Source organism: Limulus polyphemus, unplaced genomic scaffold, assembly GCF_000517525.1.
Source record: "Limulus polyphemus unplaced genomic scaffold, Limulus_polyphemus-2.1.2 Scaffold1566, whole genome shotgun sequence".
Taxonomy (NCBI): Eukaryota; Metazoa; Arthropoda; class Merostomata; order Xiphosura; family Limulidae; genus Limulus; species Limulus polyphemus.
Window position 1 is genome coordinate 202,043 of NW_013667176.1, and position 20,940 is coordinate 222,982.

The window sequence follows — 20,940 nt, forward strand, 5'->3', positions numbered from 1 at the left end:
AGGAATCCATCTTAATTGAACAAAACAACCCTACTCGAAACCAACACCCTGGGGTACCAAGATATCTCTTCTAAGTCTTGCAAAAGTATCTGGTCATGTGATCTCTTTGTTTTATACTGTATATATATATATGTGTCAGTGTAAACTACTTGTACCTGATGATGACAAAACCTTGTCGAAACGTTGTACGTTTACTGTTATGTTAAACTTATATTAAAGTTTTTCTTCATTACCCATTCAAGCCGTCTCCAAGCATATATGTATATATATACCTTCGTATTTTTTTTGTTCCTACGATATTTATTCAAAACGTTAGCTGTTCATTATGACATGAACTGAGGTTCCACCAGTTTTTTAATACCAACTTCATTAATTATTAATATTACTAAATTCAATGGGAACAATTTAGGACCAAACCCTAGAGCTTCATTTATTTAAAAGTTATTATGTATTACAATTTGTCCCGGACGAGCCTTCAATGTATTACGTAACGTACTACACTTTCGAATAACCTGAAATTGAGTTAAATGATCATTTAGATTTAGAAATTAAATAAAGTCGATATGCATCCAATCTACGATACTTGCCAACAAGATCGATACACAGTTTTTTTTAATATAAATATATTTTAATATAGAAAGAATAACACAATTTACAATAACAGTTATTACCAATAATGATCTATGTACAAAATATTTACAAACAATATTTAGTCCTCTATTTGGTCTGGAATTTCCTCGATATCTTATTGAGGGTTCACAATGAGCAAATTAATTTTGATTGAAGTAGACACAATTCACTTAACAAGGAGCTAGCTAACTCTGTTCTTCGTTCTTCGCCGGCCACACACGCCTATTTATCCACTGATGAAATTATATTGTGTTTTCATAAAGATACTAATGTCCGATGTGAATCCGTTGAAGTTAAATGGCTTGTAATATTCGAAATCCATAAACGTTCCTGATCAAATATCTGAAGTTCCTGAATAACAAGCGTTATAACAAACACAGTTACAGCTTCCGAGTATTATAGCACACCAAATATAGCAAACCAATAATATGTACTGTCTTTTGGCACGTCGCGTTGATTATATTTATAGACGTGAGGGGAGTTTCTCGAAATTTCAGCTTAAGCAACAATACAGACAGTAAACCAACGTTTATGTGCGCACATATATTGTTGATTCTTACACTCGAGAATTTTCTACAATTTTAGTGAATAGGCGAGAATTTCGCAATACAGATTTAACAGTATAAGTTATGTACATTCCTACATATAAATTTAACTTAAGCAAACATCGATATTAAAATAGATATATAAAAGTAAATCCGCCATAAGGTGTCGTGTGGTACCATTATGTACAGCCAGAAAATACTATTGTTATATGAAGTGATAATGTATTCAACCAGGGTTGACATTCTGAATCATGTAGGTATGTAAGCATGCATATAATGAGTCATAACGTATGAATAATGAAATAGACATGCAGCCAAGTACCCTAAAAAAAACTCTAAACGTCATTTTTTATGAGAAAGTGTCACAGAAATTTTTTTCACGATTCTACATCATTTACACCACCTCCTCTTTTACGTCTCCTGGAATCTATATCGAGATATTCCATTTCTTTAGAGGTCCATATCACGTTACTCTCTTCGCTGTTTTTCTTATTTTTTGTCTGTTTTTGTTTAATCCCTTCTTTTGAATCCATACCTAACAGCGTCTTTTTGTGTATTGTTTAATCTTGTTATTACTTCTTCTGTGCTCCTTGATTTTCTTGTTATTTTTGTTTGCTCTAAAGCTTTTGCTATATGTAGCTTTGCTTTGTTCTCCACTTACTACTCCTTTCTGTCTTTCTGAGCTTATTCATTTGGTTATTTTCCTTTGTATGAATATAATTCAGAGATATATCGGCATGCTTGCTTTTCTCTTCCCGCTTCTTCCCTCTATTGTCCCATCTCTTGTTTCATTAGATGACCTTTATTATTTTGTCTGTTTTATCTCCAATCTTCGCTTCTCTGTCTGGTTCAGAATTTATCTATATTTCTGTAAACCATCTTGGTCGGTTTGCCTTCGCTTTTATTTTTCATTATTTTAGTATTTGTAATGGATATATTTCCTGTTTTATGTCTCGGCATATCTTAAATCATCTAAACAACCCCATAATATCCAATAAAATAGCCTGAATGACGTAGGAGTTGATGTGTTGCTCCAATAGACGTGTTTAACGTTTATTGTCTGTGGTTAGTTACCCGTTTATTGTTGTTATTGTTTTTCTATTTGTTAGTTCATTATCTACTCTTCCTTGTTATTGTTATAGTCATAAATAAGCTATCTGAATTAGAATGCGACTAGTAGGACAATTAACTGCACAAACAAAATTATTTTTATGACCATCAACCTTTGTGAGCTGAATACAGAAACTGACCTTTGTCTGCTTTCCTTAATAATCAGTGCTTCACTAATTCTAACCACCAGTAATGATGTGTATTACTTGTGTTCGGTAGCTCCAGTATTTATCCATCATTGTGGATAAAATAACTAGAGGTATGAGTTGACAATCCATCAATATGGTTAAAATAACTAGAGGTATGAGTTGACAATCCATCAATGGGGTTAAAATAACTAGAAGTATGAGTTGACAATCCATCAATGTGGTTAAAATAACTAGAGGTATGAGTTGACAATCCATCAATATGGTTAAAATAACTAGCAGTATGAGTTGACAATTCATCAATATGGTTAAAATAGCTAGAAGTATGAGTTGACAATCCATCAATATGGTTAAAATAACTAGAAGTATGAGTTGACAATCCATCAATGTGGTTAAAATAAATAGAGGTATGAGTTGACAATCCATCAATGGGGTTAAAATAACTAGAAGTATGAGTTGACAATCCATCAATATGGTTAAATTAACTAGAGGTATGAGTTGACAATCCATCAATGTGGTTAAAATAGCTAGAAATATGAGTTGACAATCCATCAATATGGTTAAAATAACTAGAAGTATGAGTTGACAATCCATCAATGTGGTTAAACTAGCTAGAAGTATGAGTTGACAGAAATTTCAGTCATTGATATATTTATGAAAACTTAATAAGAGTCACGAATAGTTATTGAAAGCAAAGTTTAGAATCGGAAACTTAAAACATTCACAAAACGCCACACACCAGTCTGATTTTGTGATAAAACACGCCTTTCATAACTGACTTTAAGTAACTTGGATTATAGGAGGAATAATATATATTTTTCAAACCGCGTATTTAACAGTATTTAATATAAAAGAAAACTCACAATGAATTTAACTCCTGAATGAAACTTTATAGAATGGACGGCAATCGTCTGTTGTAGAGATACAAGTGTATATCAAAAACCTGATATAGCTGTGTCATCACTTACATGTGTGATTGTAAAAAGTCGATGTGAACTTAACCGATATGACCTTACTAGAAGTAATATCAAAAACCTGATATAGTTGTGTCATCATTTACATGTGTGATTGTAAAAAATCGATGTGAACTTAATCGATATGACCTTACTAAAAGTAATATCAAAAACCTGATATAGCTGTGTCATCACTTACATGTGTGATTGTAAAAGTCGATGTGAACTTAACCGATATGACCTTACTAGAAGTAATATCAAAAACCTGATATAGCTGTGTCATCACTTTCATGTGTGATTGTAAGAACTCGTTGCGACCTTAGCCGATATGTTCTTACTTGAAGTAATGTCAAAAACCTGTAATTTAGTTTCAGGCTAACCGAATTTTCCTTACACTACCTTTATATTCTAATACCCAATCTATCTTTCCAGAAGCAGCACTGCCAATTTACTTAGTTTCTTATAACATCTGGCATGTTCATGCTTTTTACCATGTTAAAATCACTCTATAATACTACACACTTAGATAATTTTCGTATTAACAGAAAACATTAATTGGAACTAATCATCCGCGGTACTTAAATTGTTTATGTACAATTTTGAAAACTCTCCAAACATGATCAACTAATAAAATATGCTTAGCATTCTGAATGTTTTGTGAATACATATATAGTTTGAACTTTGATGTTTTGATTTACTACAGACTTGAAGAGAGACAAACACATGAAACAGACTTATTATTAGTTAAACTTTGGGAGAACGTTGTCATATATCAACCTCGTATATAAGCTTACTAGTAGCGTTGTCCGGTTTCCGAAAAAAAACAAAAAAACCTACTCTCTCTGTTTCTCCGTTTCATATTTCGATAGGTAAAAAATATTTTGTGAATTAATGAAAAACAACAACAACCTTAGGTTTGATTTTTGAAAATAAACAACGCACCTGTTTTAAATCAGGGCTTCATTATGGACGAGGCTTTTTGTTTTTTCTTCACTGGCAAGGATCAATAGGTCCTTATGGAGAATATTTAAATTATCTTATTCTCGTATGAATACCCGTTTTGGCGAACAAGGTAAGCCTAGCATTATTGCCCTCATTCCCCGTCATCTCTCCTCAAATATAAAAAGTTCAAACGCAAATTGTATGTAATATTATGTTGAATTTGCTTTCATGTAAATTTACTATATTTTTATGAATGTGATACCGTATTCCCATTATGACATTGACGTATGAAGTATACTACAAACAAAATGCAATATTGTACTTTATAATGTATGAAAAGAAAAAAAAATCCACTTCCAGGTATTGAACCACCCGGAGAAAAAAAAAGTAAAATACATTGCTGACTTGACTTTAATCTCATTTTACACAATAAGTATTGTAATGTAAGCCTTAGTCTTTTCACGTGGTCTATTTTATGGTAGATAGCATAATTATATTTTATAGGCTAGGCCTACTGTTTGCTTTTTCACACACAACATTTTAATTCTGCATATGTTTCTTATATATATGTGAAGTTAAATATATGTTGTATTAGTAGATGTATAATTAATAATCTACAAGTAAAAGGCCTGTCCATTCTAATGGTAATAAAAAAATACAATTTCCAGGTTCAACCCAGCTTCCACCTCATGCAAGCGCTTTACCAGTTACATTGAGTTGACTTTAATCTCATTGTGCACAATAAGTATTAAAATTTAAGCCTTACTCTTTTCACGTAGTCTATTTTGTGGCAGACAGCATAATTTTATTGTATAGTGTAGGCCTACTATTTGCTTTTTCACACACGACATCCTGATTTTGAATACATTTCTTTTGTGTGTGAGGTTAAGTATATGTTGTATTAATAGATGTATAGTTAATTATCTATAATTAAATAGGCGTATAATGCTATATTCAAAATTTAATGTTGACTCAAACTTACCAAAGAATGTCAAGTCTGCATATAATTTATTCGTGTAATGTATATTGTTATGTATCTGCTTGTTTGTTTGTTTCCGGTAGAAATTCTTCCCGAGGATCTTCAGTGATATAACTCTTTTCTTGATTAAACCAGTTTATTCTTCCTTAATACAAACTTTTAGTACACAGTAGTTCCACAATCAATATGCTTCTCGTCACTTTAAACTTAACAACTTTTATAATACACGCTATAAATCAAAGCGATTCACAATCTCGATAATTTCGCTCTCGACGAGTGCAAAACACAGACTTTACAGATCACTAGCTCGAAACACGGAACTCAAAGTAACTACTGCTCTCTCTTCATTAACCCTGCTGGTTGCTGTTGTTGTTGTTCTTGGCAGTTATTTTGAGTTAAAAATAATTATCTCCTAAGAAATAATTATTAATCAAGGGTGCTCGAATATTAAACAATCCTCCTTCACCCCGCGCGTGGTCTAGGAAACCCTGCTGGCTTTCACTACCAGGCTTATATAATAACGAAGAGGGCATCTCCAACAAACTCGGACTTCCCCGATCATTCGAGAAACTCATCACGCCAGCAGCGTCACGTGACTGCCGCAGTCGTAAAAATATTTCAAGGATAAAATTACCGGTTCGGCTAGCAGACAATAGACGCGCATATCAACGATGAAGTGTTGTTTTGCGCATCTTCACGTGAAGGAAGTGTCACTTGCGCAGTGAACGCGGCGGACAAACAAGAAAGCAAGCAAACAAACAAACAGAGATATTTTGAGTTTTATATCTAAATTACCTGTTAAGCTTTGGGAATACATTGCCACATATCAATCTCGTATATAAGCTTATTATTTGTTAACCTTCGCGAAAATGTTGTCATATATATGCCAATCTCGTATATAAGCTTATTATCTGTTAAACTTTTGGAAAACGTTATCATATATCTGCTTCATATATAAGTTTATTATTTGTTAAATTTTGTGAAAATGTGGTCATGTATCAACCTCACATGCAACATTACTGTACAACATCTAACATAAAGTTTTAAATAAGCATATGGTCCAACTAAACACAATATGTTAACAGTTTTGTTCTGTATAGGTGTTATGTCGTTTGTTATGGTTCTAGGGTTGAGTTCCACCACGTCTGTAATTATTTACTTATAAAAATGAGAGATTGAATGTACCAGTAAATAATATTTAAAAAGATTTTTGCTTATAACTTAACAGTGAACTTGGATTTTTAAATACCTGATTTACTACGTAATTAAACTATATAGTTATTTAATGGGCTTATTAATTCTTGACGCTTCTTATGATATTGAAATTAAAAGCTAATTTAGTATAGCGACCTCTGTATCACACGCGTTAAGATAAAATGTTTCCACAGCCTTTATGTCGTTTTATTTTATAATATAACATCGTACCATAACCTTCCTGTCAGCGGAAACCCACTTAGTTTATTGGTTCGCTGCCTCTATGGCTTATTGCCGCATGATGAACCATCAGTGTCAGAGATGCGCTGATGCAGGAAGTTTGTTGTCTGAGTCAGAGTGAACAGATCTTCACTTGCTGTCTTCCTATTTTACTAGTAAAAGGAATTATAATAGTTTTTCTATTTACATGATTTATTGTAATTTGCTTGTCTTAAATGTCGTTCCAAATTCGTGTGGAATAATGAATGAAATTTCTAGTTAGAAAATTTGTGTAACTTTCAAATTTGGCTTCGATTTCAGAGATAAAATAAAAGAACAAAGACATAAAAACAAGATTTTTTTTTCAAATTAGTATAGATACGTGTTTTATAACCGGAATAACATGGCTACTCAAAGGCAATTCCTAACATAATAAACTATCAACCTTAATCATAATACCAACATTTGACTACATTCTCACTGCTGGTAGGACTTTAGAGCTACAAGGGGTATTTGCTGATAAGAAAAATGTGTACTTGCTTTTGATTTCTTTGTTTTGTCGATAAATGGGAAAAATCAAAGCAGCTGAATGGATACCACCGTTTTAAGTAATACTTGAATAGTAGTATTTTTCCCCGTTTTGGTAAATGACAAGACTTTTTTATTTGATGAAAAGGAATTTGGAATTTTTCAACCTGAACGACATCTTATGCGGTATCATACGGCCAGATCAGGCACTGGTATTTTCAACCTGAATACACCTTAGTTATACGCACAGTGAGTCACCTTATAGTTATACGAATGTTGTTTAAACTGCCAGGTTAAAAACCCCTACAAGTGTAGCAATCCTTGCTTTTTATAAGAAGGTAACAAGTTAGCCGTACCAACCACTATAAGGGCTTTGTCCGTTTCTGAACTAAATAACGGAGTTGGCTGTCACTATAGTAACACATCCGTAAGCGAAAATACGCAGTGTATTCCCCAACATTGCCGTGCGATCCGCATCCCGGCGTGTTAACCATTAATTCATTTCTGGCCCGACAGGTCAAGAATATCTAGATTATATAGAGGACAATAAGTCAACAACACCCGCCATAAACTTCACGTCTACTCTTCACAGAATATTGGGATTGACCGTCACAGTTATAACGCTCCCATATATATATAAACTAATCCTGTACATATTAGCTGCTCGTAGTGAAAATTTATTACATCTTTTAGTCTGCTTCTAACAGAACGGACCGGTACTCTGCCCCGTACACGCTAAGTACATCTGTAACTAATACACGTAGAGCGACTGGTGAGGTTTCGCTCACCATGTTTAATGTTTCTTCATATTAATACAAAGCGCAAAGCTACACAATGAATGATGTGGGCTTTTTCCGCCGAGGGGAATCGAATACCGGATTTTAGCATTGTAAATACGGGAAACATTTAATGTTTTAAGTAGCAGTCGGTTTAGCGGTAAGTGGAGTTTTCGAGCTTATTATCATCCTTGGGTCAAGAAAATTCGATTTCTTGCTTAGTAGCAGCTAGTTATGAAAGTACACGTAAGAGAGAAAAACTCATTGTTAAATTTTCTCAGTATTTCTTTACTTTTAACATTAGATCTCTCGTAGTTTATAAATCTCACCAAAGCCGGGAAAGTTTACCTGATGGGATGTGATCAAGTCACACAAAAAAATGCAAGAGCTCTAACGAACTCTTCTGATATTTCTCGTTTTTTTCTGATGCGCAATCTGTGTTAGATGCATCTACCGTTAACAAACAGACCGTACGGGCTAACAAGCTGCTAATTTACTGTTATCGGAAGACTGACATAGTAATAATAAATTTATAATAGCAGCAGCTAACAACAGCAAGGGCGAAAGAGCATTTCTATATTGAAACTTTTTAACAGACTGTTTTGAGAAAGCTAATGAAACAATAAGATGTTCTACCCTTTCGGTTTACTTGTTCTCACAATAATAGCACACAGTTTTTATTAATTCACTTGTAGAATAGATAACTGCTAGATCAATCAAGAACTTTCATAAAGGACCGGGAAGCTTTCACGTAACGTGGCTATTTGTTTTTTGTAATATGTCAACATGCAAAGTTGATCCCATGTATCTTCATCATCTTTTGACCCTTCCTCGAAGTTCTTTTTGACGTGTTGACACGACCAGGGCTTATAGTACTAGGTAAGTTTACTGCGACGTTTCAAAATGATAAATGACGCCGACTCTTAATAAATCTTCAGTGACAAGAATATTGTTCTTGTTTCGTCAAGACATTTTGTATATAGTTTCTGATGTAACCTGAAATACCTACTAGATTTTCACATCATGAACAAAATCATCCAAACGCTCAAGGGTGTCGAGAATATGACAGAAAAATGAAAACAAAACACAACTGACACTGAGTATTCAATGACCGATACAACGCAACGGTTTCAGCTTGTAATACTAAAGAGCTTAGAACATCGTTAACTTTTTCTTTCTTCGAGGTCCTTATCGTATCGATCAACTCAGGCAGCAAAGTGGGAGCTATATTGTAGGTAAAAATAGCAGACGGTATCTTGATGCTGTTACAGACGTAAAGCATCCAGAGGGGTTTAGTGGAGATAAACTAGCTCGTATTTCATTTACTGACATTACATTTGTTTATATTACCAAGATGCCTGCAAACTTAGACACATCTAATTTCTCTAGATTTTACTCTGTAGATTATATTTTTTTACCTGAGAACGATTAAGCTACAAAATGATTTTTCTTGGATGCGAATGTTATGTATTTTACACAAAACAAAATTCAAAAATACTCTACTAATGTACAGAACGTTTTTAGTTTAGTATATTTAACGTAGTTTTTATTTAGAGGATATATGAACGCAGTTGCTCCAATGTCTCCCAGTTTCTATGAAAACGTTGCAGTCACTAACGTTTACACGAAGCTTACGATAACGCTTCAATTGATTCTGTTTGGTTCTAATTCCCCCAGAAAACGCGTGAATGGGTGAAATTTCCCCTTCAGATTTTTAATGGGGGTAACCTGTTCATTGTACTTACCTTATTTCAAGTATCACCTCTTTTGCATAAGCCCTCAACTTCAAAATCCTTATTAGATACTAACTGCAAACAAATGTCGTTACAAGTTGTCGCCTTAAAGAGGTTGGTTGTCATGGTTACACAGCTAGTGTTTTATTTACTTAACCTTTGACATAACAGAGGTAAATATTTTTCATTGATAGGTTTAACTTGTTCAGATAAACGTTACTTCTTATTGGAGATTCTAGTAAATTTGCTCTTTCTTCTTGTATGAGAAAGAAAATAAAAAACTAAATTAATTGGATAAATTAGAGCACGTAATTAATTAGATAAATTAGAGCACGTAATTAATTGGATAAATTAATTAGAGCACGTAGAAATGTTTACTTCACTTATTCTTTCATTTTCTCCTTTTCTTAGGAATGTTCTATAAACCCCATTTTAATATGAATGAACAAGAAAGTATCTGAGAACAGAGGGTCTAAGTTAAGATATGTATATCACGAGTATTAGCAAAAAAACTTACCTGATTCGAAAAATGACAGGAACGTCTAGTCTTTCGAATTCATACATTTCAGGTACTTTAAAAATCTTTTTTAAGAAACTCTTCTACCACCATTGAATGAATACCAATTCCAATCCAATAGAAAAATTCCTACTTATCTCTAAAATTCAAAATTTGCATATGTAAATAATTAGTTTTGTGTTTCTGTCGCTATACTTTAAATAGAATTGAAATGTTTTGTCAAGTAGTGGGACTTATATTTTCAAAATATCAAGTTATCCTGTCAGTGCTGAAAAGAGAAAAATAGTAATCTATATAATGGAATATTTTCTGTTCTCATAAGTGGATAGATTCATCATCATTCATTTTTGTACATGTTCTAAACACCTTTGTTTCAAATATAGAAACCTCTTATAATCATATTGAAACTTCAAACACTTATCGATCGTTACGTCTATTCTAAGTGTTTGTAGAAAGCACTGACGGACGGTCCGTATTTTTCATTTTATACCTTCTATAAATAAGTTCTATTTTCGTCAAGGTTTCAGATTACATTATAACATCTGTGTATTCATGTATGAAATGTGAATAATACGAATCAAATAAAACTAACGCTCTACAGGATAATATATATATTTAATAGATTGTATCTTAAAACTATTTGTTCTAGAGGAATAATATTTCACTAGAGGCAAATTGAGAATCATAACTTTTATTTTAATTCGGAAAAGTTTGGATAAAGTACACAGTGTTTCAAAAACTCTCACAAATACTTTCCGTTTTTCTCAATGCAACATGTCAGTCAAGCCTGTCCTCAAATAAATCCACTGAAACATATACATACTGGATAGTGTTCACTAATTTTGTAACATGCTACGCAGTGACGTGTATTTTATAGTGAAATAGAGGAAAGTAGACAAATATAAAATCGTTGCTAGTTTTTAGGGGTACAATATAATATGATGTCGAAACACCCTGTGTCCTGTCCAAATTTTTCGGAATAAAATTTATGATTCCCAATGTTTCTGGTGAAATATTTTGTTCCCAGGACAAGTAGTTTGTAGCTTATTACCGTTTTAGATATGGGAGTTTCTTTAAAATCACCCTTTAGAATATAAATAAATACAGCATCTAAGAAGTTAAAAAAATAATTATCATCCTCTTGTTGTGTCTGAATCTTCTTTAGAAAAATTAAATCGGCGTGGCCTAGTGGTTAGTGCGCCCTGTCTGAGGATCCACTATCAGCGTCCTATTGGAGCTGATTTTATCTGTTGGATTTTTCCTAAATCAACTAATCAGACCAGTACGTCAAGGAAGTAACTCTGTGTTCTACTGAACCGCGAAATTGCTATAAACTAAAACGGCTTTAGTTTGTCTATTTTAATATTGATTATTCTGACAATTTAAGAGTGAAAGTAAAGAAGAATGCACAATAATATTCACACTATACATGTGATATCCAATGCCAACGAGGCCTTTCATCAGGATTGATCAGGTTTATTCTGATACGAAAGACATGGTAATGGTCGTTATTTATGTATCATCATCTTTGTATGATATAACATATGTTAAGTAAGTGAAGCATAATTATTATAAATATTATTTGAGTCATTTACAAACCAGAATTAGGCTAAGGACTGATAACGTATTACTATGTATTTATATATTTTAACGAAAAAATATTTGTTATTTATCAAACAACCACAACGTCTCTGGGCGAAAACAAAAATAGTAGTTCTAACAACTTATAAGTGAAAGTAAAGAATAATATATAATAATATGTCAACCATATTATATCAGCCATATCCACTGTCGACAAGGCCTTTCGCTTAAAGCAGGACTCATCAGACCAGCTAGGATACGACAGACATTATTGTTGTTTGTTATTAAGCACAAAGGTACACATGGGCTATCTGGGGTCTGTCCATCACAGGTATCGAAACCCAGTTTTTAGCGGTATAAATCCGCAGACATGCCGCTTTGCCACTGGAGGGAGAGGCAGATATTATAACAGCCCAAGCTCTATTTATATCATCATTTACATGAACAACAACTGCTACCGTTTCAAATATGGTAAGTGAAGCCTAATTATTAGCAATATTATTTTAAGTCAGAAATGCAATTCGGAATTAGAATAAGGATAAATAACACATTACTATTTATTCATTTTTAACATTAGCTAGAATGTGCCCCCCAAAGAAAATTAATTAAAAGCAGTAGATATTTTTAAAATGAGGGTCATTTAATTTAAATCTTCAACGTTGTTATTTATAATACACCTATTTATCTACTTTAAACAGACAGAGGATTTTTCTTCAGTACGATTTTATAGGTCTTTCGTTATTGTTTGTATTATTTAACTTCCTGGCCAGGTGGTTTGGGCGCTCGATTTGCAATCTGAGGGTCGCGGGTTCGAATCCCCGTCCCATTATTCGTTGGTAAAAAATTAGCCCAAAAGTTGGCAGTGGGTGGTCTTACACTGCTAAATTAGGGACGGCTAGAGCAGACAAACAAACAAACATAATGTAATGCATATATTAATTACGAAAAACATGACTTGAAGCGAAGCCTTTATTTCAAATGTTTCTCTATTGTGTTTTTTTTTGGGGGGGGGGTTAAATTTCATATTTTCGACTTCCTATCTAGAGTGGGTGTTGTTAAGTGATAATCAAAAATAATAAGCGCAAAAAATGATGGAAGAAATCCAAGCTAACACAGATACCTCTAGGTTATTAAAGAGAAAGAAGAAATGTATTCAAATATATTTTTTCTCTTGATGTGGTTAAGGTGACTGAGATTATGACGTTGACCGGGTTTATTTGCGATTGGTTAACACTGCATAGCAGACGATAGTATCGACCCAGGTCTCCGGTGTTTTGTCTCGTCAATCAGGAATTACCGGTAATGAAGCAACCATTAGCCGCTTTAGGCGCGGACCGTAACAACTGTGAGAATAACATTGGCAGAAGAAATTAAACGGAACGACAGGCAAGACGCCAGCTGCCATATTAAGTGCAAGCACAAAGTTACTAATTAACTAAACTAATCTTTTTTCTCTCTTTATTGTTAATTAATAAGAAACCTTTTCATTTACTTCTTCTACTACATACACATTATCATACGGGCCGTTTAAACTTTGGATCCTCTAGTGCAAAAACAACAAAAAACAATCCCTGTCTTTTTATTCTTTACGCTTCAAAGAGTTATTTGAACCCTTCTCAGAAGTTAAACTGTAAAAATTATACTCTGAAGGTTCACAATTTAAGCTCTTCCAAGCCTTTACATAATCATAAGTCAAGCATCACAGTTTCAAAAGGAAAAGCCAATACTGCAAAAAATTTACAGGTCAAACAATTTACTAACAAGTCACCAAAAAAAAGGAACTTCTGTCAACTTTAGAGAACTTTATTTCAACTCATGCGTAATTAATGAGATCAAAACGTATTCGTTTACAAACAGGTACGTTCTATATCTCATTGATAAATCTACATCTAAGTCCACAAGCAAACGGTTAAATAACTAATGAAAAGTAACAACTACTTCATAATGAAACTTAACGCCCAAGCCGTATAAAGGAAGACATTATGAAGATCAATACTTTCGTTTTGAGTTTACTTACTGATCATAACAAAATAAATAATAAAGATTACTTTATTAAAACACATCATACAGGCTGAATGTGTATTCATCCTTTTCATACTTATATCTATATAAGGTAGCTCAGCTCGGTCTGGCTGGACTAAACTGTATGTATGTAAGATTGGGGCGCAGTTTTGTTCGCCTTAATGTTTCATAAGAAAATCGATAAACACACGGTTTGAACAAAAAATAAACGGAAATGTAAACACCGGTCCAAAAAGGTTTAGTATCACGTTGGAAGTCCAATGCCCTTCTAGACAATTTCTAATTTGAGATAATAATGAAGTAGCAAGGTGTTGGAAATTTTCGACAGAAATATTATAACTCAATAAGAATCCGCTTGTGGTTCTTTCAGGGATGTCAGAAAAAGAAGGCGATGTCGAAGACTGGTTTTTAGTATATCTCACGTGTTTAATGGATCAAGATGTGCTCATTTTTGAGCCAGAGTAAATGATAAATACATGCTTCCATGTGCTTGATAAACCAGTCTGCAATATGAATACGTGCATAGTTATCCTTAAAGACATCATTTTTAGCGAGATAAAAATTTACATCATAGGCTGAACAGGTCTTTTAGGATGTACCTGTAATATTTACATCATATGATGAACCAAGTCTCTTAGGATGTATCTGTAGCGTTTACATTATAGGATGAACCAAGTCTCCTAACATGTATCTGTAATATTTACATCATAGGATGAACCAAGTCTCCTAAGATGTTCCTGTAACGTTTACATTATAGGGTGAACCAAGTCTCCTAACATTTATATGTAACGTTTACATCATAGGATGAATCAAGTTTCTTAGGGTGTAGCTGTTAAATTTACATCATAGGATGAAACAAGTCTCTTATGATGTAACTGTCAAATTTACATCATAGGATGAAACAAGTCTGTTATGATGTAACTGTCAAATTTACATCATTGGATGAAACAAGTCTGTTATGATGTAACTGTCAAATTTACATCATGGGATGAACAAGTCTCTTATGATGTAATTGTCAAATTTACATCATTGGATGAACAAGTTTTTTTAGGATGTAACTGTCAACTTTACATCATAGGATGAACCAGATCTCTTAGAATGTAACAGTTATCTAGTTTTACAGGGTAATGATTGAATCAAATCCATAATACCAACAAACATGCGGCCAATTTCAAAACGAAACTGTCTACATTCCTTATCATTGGGACCAAATAATTTGGAAGAATGCTTCCTTGGGTTTTATCCAGATACACACACACACACACATAGTTTTCTCTGATATTGGCCCTTGGGTTCGCCAGTAAAGTATTGGTAAATTCTGACTGTTGTATTCTTGTTTGCTTTTAATAAAGCGACCGTCCGAACCACACACGATGACCTTCCTATATCTTTTGTTGCTCTTTGCACTTAAGATTTTAACAGCTGTATTTGACGAAGAAATCACATCAGTACGTTCTACCTACCATGAGGGCCCTGCTATCATTCGTCTTTTGAAGTACATTATATCCTTCCTACTATGCATAATATTTTTACTAAAGCTTGATTAGTCCTTATACATTCTTGAAACCAGAGAATGAGGTTGCACGTGATTCAGCGTTAAGAGTATAGGTTTGTACATTCATAACAAAATGTTCATTGTGTGTGTTGAAATTAGCGAGTTTTCTAATTTGTTCAAATCCTACACGTATAAAAAAATCAATACTCAAATAGTCAAGCAAAACAAAATCAAAAGGAAGGATTGCGTTAAAAACAGTAAATCCAAACCTGTGATAAATAACATCCAAATGAACAATAAACAAGCCCAAAGAAAACTCAAATCAAATACGCTGCACAAGTCAAGAGGATCCCACGGGCTATAATGTGGGATATAAAACGTGCCCTGAGTTTTGGAGGTGACTGTGGAGGTAGGACCCACATTGCGTTGGGGATACACCGTCTATCAGTCTTAACCTCCGTTCGCTAGTCTCACATGAAGAAATAAAAAAAAAATAATTGAATACTAAAAAGAAGTAAAAATTAAGAGAGCGAGATGTGGGTGCTCAAGCCCACAACGTTCCACATCTATATCACCTTTCACTGCCTTGTGGGAAGGTGAATGCTCTCCAAAGTATAAGAAAATAAATAACGAAAAAAAGAAAAACGAAATATGGTAGTATCACTTGGGGGTAAGTAATGTAAGATTATGTCCTGAGGTTGGCATTCCAGCCTCATTGTAGTAGTAAAGCACTAATTAGTAGCACAGTAGACAAATTATACTAGTATAAAATCCGTACCAAGTTATCTAAACTAACTAGTATAACTTCCAACCACCACCCGTTAAGTCCACTGTAACTATCAATTTTCAGACTCTACACAAGCCTATATATATGCGATAAGAAGTTCATCCGCATAAAAGTAGTGCCAAGTTGTTTAAATGACCTTATTAAAAATACTTATTGGAAACTATCAGCAAAATCTCCTTAATCTTTACTTCTTTATATTTATTTAATACATTCTTATATTTGTCACAAAATATTTCAATAAATATATTCAGAGTTTCTTTATTATATCCATTGAATATTAATTTTTGTATTAATATTTCAACATTAATAAAGAAATATTGTAATTTATTACAAATTTTACAAAACCTGAATAATTCTGAAGTTATAAGAATGTGTAGCACATTACTATAAAAAGAGGGTAAGCCATACTGTGGAAAATAGAAAAATTATGTTATCAAAAGTATTTAGATTGATATCATTATCAATTATTTTAATTTCAAGATCTAAATAATATGCCTCTGCATTAGAAATTTAAGTATTTTCAAGTTCTAATTCTACCGGATAAATAGTGTTGATAAAATTATTCCCATTAGGATTATCTATACTAATTAAATCATCTATATGTCTGGAAGTTAAGGTAAAAATGTCCGGGTTTATGCAATACAAATAGAATAGTTAGCTCCAATTTGAACTCTTGTGACTTGTTTAAATACCTGGTTATGAAAAAAACATAATTACTATAAATACAGAGGCTTAATATATCTTTTATATTTTGGGATCTAAATTTTCTTTCTTCCAGTAGTATGAAAGGATAACAGAATTGTTCTATTTATTTATTGTCAGGATGAAAATTCAACCTGTCTGTGTCCTTCCCATCGGAAAGTGGCCACGGGTGAATTTTAATTACAAAGAAAAATTACTCCTATTCATCAATATATAACAAAATCCTGCAAAATCCGCGCATTTAGTGAAATATTTCACTGCAATAAACAACCCATAGTAATCAGAACTTACTGAAACAAAACAAGCACCTTTTTCTAAGTGTATTTTGTCTTACTTTGAATCTTACAAAGTTTTAATGAGAGATTGAATATTCAAGTTTGTATCTTGTGTTTGTGCGGTACCCTTCTTTTAAATGGTCGTTTCAGTGAGGCATTACACCTAGACGCTGACTTAGACATTTGTTACAATGACACATATATTTTACATATTTCTCTAGTTCAAATTATTACTTCACGAGTCCAAAATAGCTTCCAATTGCGTTTCTCTTCTATGCTTCTACATTGTTTAAATAATCCTTGCATCGGAATTCCTCTCAACGAAGCATTTGTCAGAATTTCATTCCTAATCAGTCCTAAATCACTAGTTAATGAAACACGCTTATATATAAACGATACTATGCTCTGTTACAAAGCGTATTAAACGAGACTTGGTAGTATAAGCTGACAAAAATATCCCAGTTGTCCAAGTAGTGATTAATAGCCCATTTGTTGGGTGTTACATCTTCCCATTGTGTTAATGCAAGATCCAATGTAAGCTATTCTACTGAACGAGTAGCAAATCGAAACTGATAATTTGGTATATAAACTCTTTCAAATGGTTGGAATTTTTTTATTATTATTTAATAAATCAACTAGATAGCTTTAAGTTTTACGCTACACAATTAAAAATCAGGCTTTTGTCCTTGATCGACAAATACTTAATAAGTGAGTAATCGATAACTTCCGCGTGGATTATAGATTAAAGATGCAGTATCGCAATGTTCGTCGGCTACCAGTTGTTCATCCGAGAAACTAAAGATTGAAACCATGCTTGTTACTAAATCGATTTCTCTTTCGTATGTATATATATTTTTTCTATAAAGAGGTATTTTACAATTCGGCATGTTCTTCAAATAAGATTCTTTAATTTGCATGTTGATTAGTGTGTTTTCAAGCTAGCTAGTTTCCTCTGAGAACACGAACAGAAAGAAGCCCCCAGTCAAGTATACAAGATGACGCCAGCTGGTTCAGAAGGGCCCCGACAAAGATCAAGAGTTGGCTTCATTACAGATCTCTGCATTGATCGAGCCGGTCTGTCTGAAAGTGTTGAGAGACAGAACACATACACGTAGTTTTTTCTATCAATATGTGTATAGGATAACGAAACAAACAGCACAACAATATCAAGCTGGTAAATATGTTTATGAAATTAAACTAATAGTATCAAAACTTACAAGTGGGGTTAGATAAAAAGCTTCCGATAAATGTTTTGTCTAACAAAACAGTTCAATCGTTTGTAGTACGTTTTAACGATATTTTAAGATGAATGTGACTGACGAGAAAAGTGTTTATATTTAGACGTATATTAAGTAAGTTTAGGAGGTTTTTAATAAATAGAACAGAATCATAAAGGGGTATATGTAGAATTTATTTTACTCTGTCTGAGACCTAACAATTAATTAAACGCATCTAAGAAAAAAACAATACTCAAAGACAGAAATTTAAACTATTTCTAAACATACGTATGAATTATGGGTAAAAATCAGAATGTTTACAATTGAGTGTCGAGTTTAAAGAAGTTTTCAATACATTGTCCAACCATATCATCTCACAACCTACAGTGTACTGAAACATAAATGTAACTCGTGAAAAATACGTCTTTGGTAAGAAAATATAGGTTAGCAGCTCATTCATTCAACGATAATAAAATAATTGACACACTTATCTCAAATTGTTTCTGTTATTCCATAATATTCCAGGTAGAAGTAAATACATTACCAAATACACAAGTCATACTCTACTAAAGTATTAGCTGTTGCTGATGGCAAGATAAAGTAAGCACTATTAGTTGTTATAATCACTTATTTGTATAACCTTACCTACGAACTAAAACTGTTTAATGACGTATTATTTTATGATTGTAGGTAGTGAAACCTTGCTTATATCAGTTAAAGTTAATATATTTGCGGAAGTAATAAATACTTGAAGAGTAATAGACTGTTAAATTATGAGCCATAGCTATCTATATTCTTATTTTTAAATGCAACATTATGCACGCAAAAAAGATTTTTATCGCATGGTTACAGAAGCATATACTTATTCTTGGAGATATCTCGGGTAAATCAATGTGGTAATTTAAATGAACAGAAACGATAGATACAATCAGGTGTAATTAAAACGTTATACTTATGTCCTTGTAAGTTTCTTATTCGATACTCAAGCTGCTAATCCAACATTTTTATCAACTGTGTTATTAATCAGAAATAATTTCTACGTAAGAAAATTCTACGTTTCGAAATTTTATATTTGAATATGTTTAGATACTAAATGATCAGTTTCGATTTCAAATCAATCTCATATGTTTTATTTACTTGTAACTTTGGAACACTTGTAGCAGAAATTTGTTTGTTTGTTTGTAGTTAAGCACAAAGCTACACAAAGGGCTATCTGTGCTCTGCCCACCACGGGTATCGAAACCTGGTTTCTAGCGCTGTAAGTCCGTTGAAATACCACTGTGCCACTGGGATGCTGTAGCAGAAATAAAAAGTTGAATATACATTATTATTATATTGTTAGAATGCGGTTTAGTTGTTATAATTAGTGTCTTTAAAGGAGCTTTATATCAGCTGCGTTTAAACATTATTCTAATTTGTGAATTCTGATAATTACTGGTCCCTTCTTGTTGTTTTTTTATGTCTAGAAAACTATTCAAAAAAAGGGAGTGAAAAATGGGAGCTTTGGTAACGTGAATATTTTCGAATCAATTAGTGTGTTTTGAAACACAGATTGACTAGATTATTATATGAATCGCTTTGGTTTACTGTGAACGAAGTATTTATTTCCTTTAAATAAAACGTATTCTATTTTGTTTTAGCACATAGCTACACAATTGACTGTCTGTGATCTGTCAACATCAGAGATTCAATTCTGGATTTTAGCGTTATAAGTTATCATACTTACCATTGACCCGCAGATAGATTTCAGTTTACTGAATCAAAAGTAGCAATTGTAGAAAACTTCATTAACAAAAATTAAAAATAGATTATTTGTTTACTTTTTAGTTAATGATCTGTTAAAAACACACTTCAGTTGCATATATAGTAAGTGTCGGAAGATAGTCAAATAGCGTTAAACACGTTGCTACAGAGAACGGTTAACAACATGATGTACAATTCGTAAATCATTAATACCATATGACACCACTGGTGGGTTCAGCTACATGAATAAAGAATGCATGAGTGGTGTGATTCTATATTACAAAATATATTAGGTCGTCAAGAAATTAATGTCGCGTTTTGGAACACTTTAATTAACCACCTCAAAAAAAAAAAAAAAAAAACGACACATCGCGTATAATAGTTAAACGAACCGTCCAAACGTCACGTTAATGTAGCTTATATAATGTGTAAAGTGTAGTATACACTAATCCCTTATAGTGATGGCATACGACGAGACACACATTCGGCACGTAATGCTGTTTGAATACAAGAAGAGAAACAACGCCTCTGTAGCCATAAAGAATATCAAAGAAGTTTATGGAAATGTTTTGAAAGTTCGTTAGTGTCAATGATGGTTCAGAAAATTTCGTTCAGGTGACTTTAGCCTTAAAAACTGTGATGGCAGGGGCCAACATGTTGGAATTGATATTGATGCTTTGAAGACGCTTGTTGAGTCTAACCCAAGGCAACATACTCATGAGATGACCCTGAAATTGCAAGTCTCTCATAAAACAATACGTAAATATTTAAGAAATATGTCAAAACTCCTTAAAAAAGGTGTTTGAGTGCCTCCCGAACTCTCCGATGATCATCGTTTCCAACATG